This window comes from Triticum aestivum, chromosome 6A (genome assembly GCF_018294505.1).
Source record: "Triticum aestivum cultivar Chinese Spring chromosome 6A, IWGSC CS RefSeq v2.1, whole genome shotgun sequence".
Lineage (NCBI taxonomy): Eukaryota > Viridiplantae > Streptophyta > Magnoliopsida > Poales > Poaceae > Triticum > Triticum aestivum.
Genome location: NC_057809.1, coordinates 546063486 through 546075017, shown reverse-complemented (window position 1 = coordinate 546075017; position 11532 = coordinate 546063486).

The window sequence follows — 11532 nt, the reverse complement described above, 5'->3', positions numbered from 1 at the left end:
ACCCTCTTGATCGGCTCAAGGCCAAACTCACTTGAGGGCTTCTTGATCGTATCCGAATCATAGCTCAACCCCTTTTGAGTCCGACTTGGATCGTATTCGAATCAGGGTCGTTAAAAACCTCTCAAGGTCATTTGGGGGCTTCCTGTTCAAACATAGGTCGTATTCAAACCAAAGAGAACATAGCTGTCGGTACCCTCTTGATCGGCGCAACGCCACAGCCACTGGGGGCTATATGGTCGTATTCGAACCTTAGCTTAACCCCTTTGGTCCGGTTTACCGATCGTATTCGAATCAAAAACCCCCAACCTTTTGAATACAGAGTTAAAATTATGTTTATTATCCGTTGTTTGCCTTTGAGTTTTTGTTGTTTCAAATAAGATAGCCTGGTTTCCTTCGCCGGCTCAATTGTTGGACAACACAGCCGCTCGGGTTATTCAAGCTGGTGGTTCAAGGATCCAAAGGTACGAGCTACTAAGATATGATGATCATTGAGTATTCAAGGAGTATTAACTTTTCATACCTATTGAATTATCAATTTCTCACCCGGGTTATTTAAACCGACGATTTAAGGATCAACAAGGACAAGGTATGGTTCTTACTCATACGCGCTTACCTGCTGCATTAAGTCAAGAGCTATTATTAAACCTTATCCTTTATTTATATCTGTCTCTGCTATTTATTGAGGTAAAAATATGGGCCGTAAATTAGGTGTTTTAAGCTTGTTTTGGTTCTAAACCGCCTTGCCAGCCTTTTTTCTTATATTCACAGAAACAGAGATTTGAACATTGCAGAGACAAACGTTAAGCAATGCATACATTGACATCTGAAACACAGATTCACAAATAAGTATTTCGTGCATGATAGCAAAAGCAAACATGAAGTGTTTTAACAGCTAAGTTATTACAAGGCTTTATAAGCCTATGAAGATGATCATTGTCCCTCCCCTGCCGACTCAGCATCTTGAATCTGTTGGAAGTTAGGTTTTGTCCAGTCAAAGCCATTCATGGCGACAAATTCTAGCTTCATCGTCAATCAGGCCGACCGGGTCGACCTCCGGGGCAAATGTGTCTTCTCTCACCAGTGGGATCAAGTCTGTTACTTTATATGAGGGAGGGGCCATCTTCTTATTCTCACTATCAAAACCCGGCTGATACTTGTCCACATTGGTGTCATCTCCAAGGCTAGTCGCCTGAGGCCGGACTTCACGGACGCAGACTATAAAGTCATCCTGATCAAAAGGAGACCCGTCCTCCTTCACGGTAGGATAGCCCCTTGCCATGTCCGCCGGGTCTAGATCTGGCACCCAAGCCTTGGAGCGGCCTAGGGCAGTCAAAGCTTCGGCTCACGCACAGGAGCGTTTCACTTCTTGGAACCTGGCAGGAAGGATGGACAGCTTTTTCAAGACGTCACAGATCCGGTTAGACCCTTGATTAGTAGGAGATATAGCAGCTAGAGCTCGTTGTGCACCGATATACAATTGTGCAGTTAAAGTATATACTGCCTTCAGCTTAATCAATGGTTCTTGGTTCAGATTCTTACTTCGCGGACCTGCGTATATTTTTCACAGAGTTAGTTGGCAGATCATATTCTGGTTTGACAAGAGAAATATGTGAAAGATCAACTTAGGAAGCTTACCAAAGATAGCAGCGACCATCTGGGACACCCGGCCCTTTAAACCATTCAGCTCGGTTGATATTTCTTTCAGAGCTGTTTCGGCTGTCTTAGCTCGCCGGGTCAGAAGTATTTTCTCATCTTCCCAAGTTTTCTCTTTGGCAGCAAAGTCGGTCTTCAAATTCTCCGTTTTAGAAAGGCTTATTTTCAGTTTGGAGGTGGAAGACTTGATTTCTGATTCCTGGCTCGCTAGCCGGGTCTTTGCGTCAGTCAGTTGAGAGTTTAGTTTAGACAATGCATTCTGTGAAACATTCAGATAAAGTCAAGACTTGGTTCTAAATTCCAACATCCAAATTCAAGATTCAAGTCCCAAGTACTTTACTAATAAACCACTTGGCACTTGGGGGCTAATGTATGCCAAATCAAAATTTTACAACTCTAACAACATTTTGAAGTCCCAAGTCCTTTCCAAAGTAATAGCACTTGGCACTTGGGGGCTAATGTATGCAGTTCAGCAAGTTTATCAAGGATAAATCGGAATGTTAAGTACTTTGCAGATGGTTTTGAAACTCTGAGGTACCGATTCATTAATGATCAAAGTAAACCGGTACTTGGGGACTACGGGTGAAGTCTTGTTCTATCAATATTAGGCAAAGATTCAGAGGTAAAGGTCTCGGCCTATATTTTAAGTCTATATGTTATTCCGTTCCTCTCATAATCTACAGACTTGGGGGCTTAAGGAATATTGGTAACCCGGAAACAACATACCTCATATTTCAACTGAAGTTGCTTGACCATCTCGATCTCAGACTCACAACTGGAGTGTACATGACTGAGTTAGCCGGATAAGATATCACTGGCATTAATACGGTCAGAGTTGGCAACATCAAAGCGAACCTTCTGCCTCTCCAATGCTTCTTGCTTAGCTGTGCACCGAGCCAACACCGTTGGGTTCCCCGGCTCAACAAAGCGACTCCCAGTAATTTGAACATCTTGAACACGTGGAGACCGCGGGTCAGTTGAGCTTGATGGTCCAACTGTGGAAGGATTCATAGTGGTGTTGTCAAGGGACGACTCCGAAGGATTTGCTTCATTGATAATAGGCGGGTATTTTGGGGCGGCAGTTAATGGAGAAAGCGGCCTAGCCGGCTCAGATCCTAGAACTGGCGGGTCTTCCGCTGGTTTAGCCACCTTCGATTTCTTGGATTTAGCCTGGCCACTAAAGAATAGTATGGCAGAATTGTCAGCATAAAGATACAATTGAGCAACCTGGAAGAAAGGAGGAGTTCTGATTACCCAGGAGCAGTCTTGAAAGCCGGCAATTGTGTTTGAGATGAGTCATCTGAAGAACGAGACACCTCCTGAAAGGATAAAGGAAAGAGTTAAAAGAAATGTAAGGAGCAGGATTCATTAAAATGAGTTAAAGACAATAATAATTAAACCTCGTTCGGGCATTTCCGAGGGATCTGTTGAAGGACAAGAGCCGGTTCATCCTCAATTCCAACTTCATGGCAGCTTTCATGTTGCTGTTTTTTCAAATGAAAGTTGGGATCCAAGTGAGCTAAAGGGTTAGAAAACCTTACTTTACGGATCACTCATCGAACTTTGTGTCTTGGTAAGGGCTCTAAGTCGGAGGAAATGATAGTTACCTCTACTTCCTCGGCCTGACTGGCCCAGTGTCGTCCTGGTAAGGATCAGTGTCAATAAGATTATTAAATAATTGGACAAGGGAGTCAAGGGCTACCTCCGAGTCAGACATGTCATCAAATTTCATTAAATCTTCAGCAGTGGTCCTCTTCTTTTTCTTCTTTGATCTCCGGGTTGATTTCTTGGCGTTCATGGCGGTGAGTTTCGCCTTCTTGGCAGCTTCATGATCGTATTTCACTTTCCAAAAGTCAGAATTAGCCTGCAAAGACAAGAAGAAAGATTAGTATTAAAATAATAATAGCTGGGCAAAACACAAAGAAAAAGAGATCAGAATGTACTTACTTCTGGCACCGGGTTAAGCTTGCCGAAGGGATTTAACCCAACAATACTGCAATCTTCATATTCCCCATTTACCAAAAGGGTTGACATTGAAACAATGTCTTCTTCGGCCAGTTCAACTGGGCTATGACGAAGAGAGTTGTCCGGGCTTCCGTCATATTCATACATCAGTTTGGATCGACGGCCTAATGGAATAACCCGCCATGAGATCCAGCAGCGGGTCAGATCTACTCTGGTTAAACCATTGCCCAACAAAGCGTTAATTCTTCTGATGGAGGGAAGTAGCCTCTTGCGTTCAGCAAGAGTGAGCTTATCCAGAAGGGTGAACTTGGAGTCAAGACAACCGGGGCGGTAACCCGGGAGAGGCTTCTCGTTTGCTGGAGAAATATCCTGACAATAAAACAAAGTTTGGTTCCAATCCTTTGGGTGACTTGGTAAGATGATGAGAGGGAAGACAGCGCCCTGACCCCGCTGAATTGAGATGCCTCCAAGTTCTAAGCTAGGACCGTTGGTGCATTCATTCTGCCGGTTCAGATAAAAGTACTCCGTAAACAGCTCTACGGTGGGCTCTTGCTGAAGATACACCTCACAGAGCACTTGGAAGTTACAAATGTTGGAAATGGAATTGGGTCCAAGGTCCTGAGGATGGAGTTTGAAAAAATGAAGGACCTCTCTGAAGAATTTTGAATCGGGCGATGAGAAGCCACGGTTCATATGGTCAGTGAAGACAATTACTTCTCTGTCTTTTGGATTGGGGTGCTCTTCCTCCGGGTCAGGAGCACGATAAGACATGACATTCTTTGAAGGTAGAAACCCAACGATGAAGAACTCTTTCAGCCGTTCCTCAGTTATGGATGAAGGGACCCAGTTACAGACGGTGGGTGTCTTTGATGGCATGATGAGCAGCAAACTAAAAAGTAAATAACAATATGCCGGCTCAGTCTACGATCAGTTATAAAGCAAGTAATGGCGGTTTAACTAAGGGCTAATGACATATAGGGAAAAGAAAGCCGGAGCGGTAAGCCGCCATGACTAAAGATTTTCTCAGAAAGCAGATTCAGTTAAGTGTTGGCATAAACAATTTTCGCCAAGCTGTCATTATCATTTTGGATCAAAAGGCTGTTTTAAAAGAGGGAAATATTCTAGACCTGAAAACAGAGTACAGATGAGTTCGTCGGCTATAAAGAAGCATTTATACAGGTAAAAGGGATCTACTGATATCAAAAATGAATGCCAAACAGCTACCGCGCGAGTTATATCTCTTTTTTGGATCAAAAGAAGTTGCGGAGAAGATCTACAAGATGATCCGTGGCGAACAGGTGAAGAACACTGAAGAACTCGCAAAACCTAGAACAGATCTAGGTGCGTGAGAGAGAAGAAACTTACAAGATGTAGGCCTGCCGCGAAGAGTCACCGCATTCTCTGGACGGACTCAAGGTGATGCAACAGCCAAGCTTGATGACGACGATGAGAGTTGTGGCGGCGACAGAGCTCGAGCAGCAGCGGAGCTTGCGAGAGGAAGAAGATGAGGAAGAAAGGAGAATGAGAAGGACAGGCCACGTGCCTATTTATAAGGGCAGATGCGAACAGACGGGCGCGAAAATCAAGGGAGAACCAAATAATGAATATCCAGCTATATAGACGCCTCAATTCTTGGGAAGCATTAAAGATCAAAGATCCGTTGGAAGATGACGTCATGGAAGTTTTTGTGTTTTCAAAAGATGACGTCACGGCGGGTTACAAAGATTTTTTTCAGGCGGAAGATAGATTTCGTCTAAGTATTGAAGATTGACAAAGAACAAAGTTCAAAATCAACCTGGGGCCTAAAGTTGGGGATATTACTACCAGTATGACCCGCCCAGGAGGGGCCGGGTCAGCCCTAATGGAGGGTTATATAAGAAGCCCAATATACAGTCAAGATGATAGTTTACTAAACATATAGAAAGCCCAAAGGCCTCGGGCCGGCTTAAAGCCCGTTATTGTAAACCGCCATATGGGCGGCAAGACTTGTAAAGAAAGGCATGTAAAGGAAGTCACCGAGCCAGACACAGTTATGAGCCGGCCGGGACTGTAGGCCACCAGGCGTCAACCCGTGTATATAAGGGGACGACCCGGTGGTGGTTTAGGGAGAGAGAGAACTAAGTCGATAACCAAGCCAGCGAGTTAAGCCTGTTGGAGATCGAAACCTCAACAATACCAATCCCAACTAGATGTAGGCTTTTACCTTCATCGTAAGGGACCGAACTAGTATAAAAACTCTCGTGTGTCCTTTGTCCTGATCAACCCCTTTAAGCTTCCTAGTGCGATGGCCCTATGACTAAGTCCTTGCTCTAGGACATCTGTCGTGTCAATTCCACAACACTTTGGGTATCAGTCACATGGAGATGTGAACTGATCACATAAAGATGTGAACTATTGGTGTTAAATCATATGGCGATGTGAACTAGATTATTGACTCTATTGCAAGTGGGAGACTGAAGGAAATATTCCCTAGAGGCAATAATAAAGTTGTTATTTATATTTCCTTATATCATGATAAATGTTTATTATTCATGCTAGAATTGTATTAACCAGAAACTTAGTACATGAGTGAATACATAGACAAAACAGAGTGTCCCTAGTATGCCTCTACTTAACTAGCTCGTTAATCAAAGATGGTTAAGTTTCCTGACCATAGACATGCGTTGTCATTTGATGAACGGGGTCACATCATTAGAGAATGATGTGATGGACAAGACCCATCCGTTAGCTTATCATAAATGATCGTTTACTTTTATTGCTATTGCTTTCATCATGACTTATACATGTTCCTCTGACTATGAGATTATGCAACTCTCGAATACCGGAGGAACACCTCGTGTGCTATCAAACGTCACAACATAACTGGGTGACTATAAAGATGCTCTACAGGTGTCTCCGATGGTGTTTGTTGAGTTGGCATAGGTCAAGATTAGGATTTGTCACTCCGATTGTCGGAGAGGTATCTCTGGCCCCTCTCGGTAATGCACATCACTACAAGCCTTGCAAGCAATGTGACTAATGAGTTAGTTGTGGGATAATGCATTACAAAACGAGTAAAGAGACTTGTCGGTAATGAGATTGAACTAGGTATTGAGATACCGACGATCGAATCTCGGGCAAGTAACATACCGATGACAAAGGGAACAACGTATGTTGTTGTGCGGTTTGACCGATAAAGATCATCATAGAATATGTAGGAAACAATATGAGCATCCAGGTTCCGCTATTAGTTATTGACCGGAGATGAGTCTCAGTCATGTCTACATAGTTCTCGAACCCATAGGGTCCGCATGCTTAACATTCGGTGACGATCGGTATTATGAGTTTCTATGTTTTGATGTACCGAAGGTAGTTCGGAGTCCCGGATATGATCACGGACATGACGAGGAGTCTCGAAATGGTTAAGACATAAAGATACATATATTGGAATACTATGTTTGGACATCGGAAAGGTTCCGGATGAGTTCGGCATTTTCCAGAGTACCGGGAGGTTACCGGAACCGCCCGGGGAGTATATGGGCCTTATTGGGCCTTGGTGGAATAGAGGAGAGGAAGGGAAAAGGTGGGAGGCGCGCCCTCTAGCACAATCCGAATTCTGTGGGGGCCGATCCCCCCCTTTCCTTTCCTCTCTCGTCCCCTTCCTTCTCTCCTACTCCTACTACTTGGAAGGGGGTAATCCTACTCCCGGTGGGAGTAGGACTCCCCTAGGGAGCGCCATAGAGGGCCGGCCCTCCCCCCTCCCCCACTCCTTTATATACGGGGGAGGGGGCACCCCATAGACACACAAGTTGATCATTGTCTTAGCCATGTGCGGTGCCCCCCTCCACCATAATCCACCTTGGTCATATCGTCGTAGTGCTTAGGCGAAGCCGTGCGCCGGTAGCATCATCATCACCGTCATCACGTCGTCGTGCTCACGAAGCTCTCCCTCGACACTCAGCTGGATCGAGAGTTCGTGGGACGTCACCGAGCTGAACGTGTGCAGATCATGGAGGTGTCGTACTTTCGGTACTAGGATCAGTCGGATCATGAATACATACGACTACATCAACCATGTTGTCATAACGCTTCCGCTTATGGTCTACAAGGGTATGTAAACAACACTCTCCCCTCTCGTTGCTATGCATCACCTAGATAGATCTTGCATGTGCGTAGGAATTTTTTTGAAATTACTGCTTTCCCAACAGTGGTATCAGAGCTTGTGGGCGTGGGCATTCGAGCCAGGTCTATGCGTAGATGTTATATGAACGACTAGAACACAATGGAGTTGTGGGTGTGACTATGTACATATTGCTTGCCGTCACTAGTTGATTCTTGATTCAGCGGTATTATTGGATGAAGCGGCTCAGACCGACATTACGCTTACGCTTACGCGATACTGGTTCTACCGACATGCTTCGCACACACGTGGCTGGTGTGTGTCTATTTCTCCAACTTTAGTTGAATCGGTTTCAATGAACAGGGTTCTTTCTGAAGATAAAAAAGCAATCACTATACTACATTGTGGTTTTTGATGCTTAGGTAAGAACGGTTCTTGCTAGAAGCCCGTAGCAACCACGTAAAACTTGCAACAACAAAGTAGAGGAAGTCTAACTTGTTTTTGCAGGGCATGTTGTGATGTGATATGGTCAAGACATGATGCTAAATTTTATTGTATGAGATGGTCATGTTTTGTAACAGAGTTATCGGCAACTGGCAGGAGCCATATGGTTGTCGCTTTATTGTATGAAATGCAATCACCATGTAATTGCTTTACTTTATCACTAAGAGGTAGCGATAGTCATAGAAGCAATAGTTGGCGAGACGACAATGATCCTTCGATGGAGATCAAGGTGTCAAGCTGGTGACGATGGTGATCATGACGGTGCTTTGGAGATGGAGATCAAAGGCACAAGATGATGATGGCCATATCATATCACTTATATTGATTGCATGTGATGTTTATCCTTTATGCATCTTATTTTTTGTTAGTTCGGCGGTAGCATTATAAGATGATCTCTCACTAAATTTCAAGGTATAAGTGTTCTCCCTGAGTATGCACCATTGCTACAGTTCGTCGTGCCGAGACACCACATGATGATCGGGTGTGATAAGCTCTACGTTCACATACAACGGGTGCAAGCCAGTTTTGCACACGCGGAATACTCGAGTTAAACTTGATGAGCCTAGCATATGCAGATATGGCCTCGAAACACTGACACCGAAAGGTCGAGCGTGAATCATATAGTAGATATGATCAACATAGTGATGTTCACCATTGAAAACTACTCCATATCACGTGATGATCGGACATGGTTTAGTTGATATGGATCACGTGATCACTTAGATGATTAGAGGGATGTCTATCTAAGTGGGAGTTCTTAAGTAATATGATTAATTGAACTTTAATTTATCATGAACTTAGTACCTGATAGTATTTTGCATGTCTATGTTGTTGTAGATAGATGGCCCGTGTTGTTGTTCCGTTGAATTTTAATGCGTTCCTAGAGAAAGCTAAGTTGAAAGATGATGGTAGCAACTACACGGACTGGGTCCGTAACTTGAGGATTATCCTCATTGCTGCATAAAAGAATGACGTCATGGAAGCACCGCTAGGTGACAAACCCGCTGCAAGAGCAATACCAGATGTTATGAACGTCTGGCAGAGCAAAGTTGATGACTACTCGATAGTTCAGTGTGCCATGCTTTACGGCTTAGAACCGGGATTTGAACGATGTTTTGAACGTGATGGAGCATCTGAGATGTTCCAGGAGTTGAAGTTAATATTTCAGGCAAATGCCCAGATTGAGAGATATGAAGTCTCCAATAAATTCTACAACTGCAAAATGGAGGAGAATAGTTCTGTCAGTGCACATATACTCAGAATGTCTGGGTACCACAACCACTTGACTCAGCTGGGAGTTAATCTTCCTGATGATAGTGTCATTGACAGAGTTCTTTAATCACTGCCACCAAGCTACAAGAGCTTCGTGATGAACTATAATATGCAAGGTATGGATAAGACAATTCCCGAGCTCTTCGCAATGCTAAAGGCTGCGGAGGTAGAAATCGAGAAGGAGCATTAAGTGTTGATGGTCAACAAGACCACCAGTTTCAAGAAAAAGGGTAAAGGGAAGAAGGGCAACTTCAAGAAGAATGAGGGAGTCCTAGATTAGGGGGTCATCGGGCATTCGGACTGTGGTACGTAGGCTGGACTAATGGACAGTGAAGATGCAAGGCCGAAGACTCCCACCCGCATCACGTTGGGACTTTCCTTGGCGTGGAAGGCAAGCTTGGCATCCCAATATGAAGATTCCTTTCTCCGTAACCGACTTTGTACAACCCTGGTCCCCTCCGGTGTCCATATAAACCAGAGGGTTTAGTCCGTAGAGGCAGAGAACAATCATAATCCGATAGGCTAGACTTCTAGGGTTTTAGCCATTACGATCTCGTGGTAGATCAACTCTTGTAACCCCCATACTCATCAATATTAATCTAGCAGGACGTAGGGTTTTACCTCCATCAAGAGGGCCCGAACCTAGGTAAACATTGTGTTCCCTGTCTCCTGTTACCATCAACCTCAGACACACAGTTCGGGACCCCCTACCCGAGATCCGTCGGTTTTGACACCGACATTGGTGCTTTCATTGAGAGTTCTGCTGTGTCGCCGCCAAGAGGTTCGATGGCCCCGTTAATCATCCACAACAACATTGTCCAGGGAGAAACCTTCCTCCCCAGACAGATCTTCATGTTCGGCGGCTTCGCACTGCGGGCCAACTCGCTTGGCCATCTAGAGCAGATCGATGGCTACGTCCCTAGCCACCAGGTCAGATTTGGAAGCTTGAACTATGTCGCAAACACCCACGGAGACTTGATGACAGATTCGAGACCGCGGCAGTAGCCGCTCCCTGTCACCATGATGAACATGACTTAAATTTGTCATCGAATCACACCCAGGAGATGGGACCTACAACCGCTCCAGCTCTAGATCCGGAGCAGTTCACGACATCTGAGGACGGGAGGCTCACCCGCGCCATGGAGGCCGCAGACTCAGCGGTGTTGGAGCCGCACACGGACCTAACATCAAGTGAGATCTATATTGCCAGAACCTCGGACACGTTTCCAGCTACAGGTTCCGAGGCATATGAAGGAAATATGCCCTAGAGGCAATAATAAAGTTATTATTTATTTCCTTATATCATGATAAATGTTTATTATTCATGCTAGAATTGTATTAACCGGAAACATAATACATGTGTGACTACATAGACAAACAGAGTGTCACTAGTATGCCTCTACTTGACTAGCTCGTTGATCAAAGATGGTTATGTTTCCTAACCATAGACATGAGTTGTCATTTGATTAACGGGATCACATCATTAGGAGAATGATGTGATTGACTTGACCCATTCCGTTAGCATAGCACTTGATCGTTTAGTTTGTTGCTATTGCTTTCTTCATGACTTATACATGTTCCTATGACTATGAGATTATGCAACTCCCGTTTACCGGAGGAACACTTTGTGTGCCACCAAATGTCACAACATAACTGGGTGATTATAAAGGTGCTCTACAGGTGTCTCCGAAGGTACTTGTTGGGTTGGCGTATTTCGAGAGTAGGATTTGTCACTCCGATTGTCGGAGAGGTATCTCTGGGCCCTCTCGGTAATGCACATCACTTAAGCCTTGCAAGCATTGCAACTAATGAGTTAGTTGCAGGATGATGTATTACGGAACGGGTAAAGAGACTTGTCGGTAACGAGATTGAACTAGGTATTGAGATACCGATGATCGAATCTCGGGCAAGTAACATACCGATGACAAAGGGAACAACGTATGTTGTTATGCGGTCTGACCGATAAAGATCTTCGTAGAATATGTGGGAGTCAATATGAGCATCCAGGTTCCGCTATTGGTTATTGACTGGAGACATGT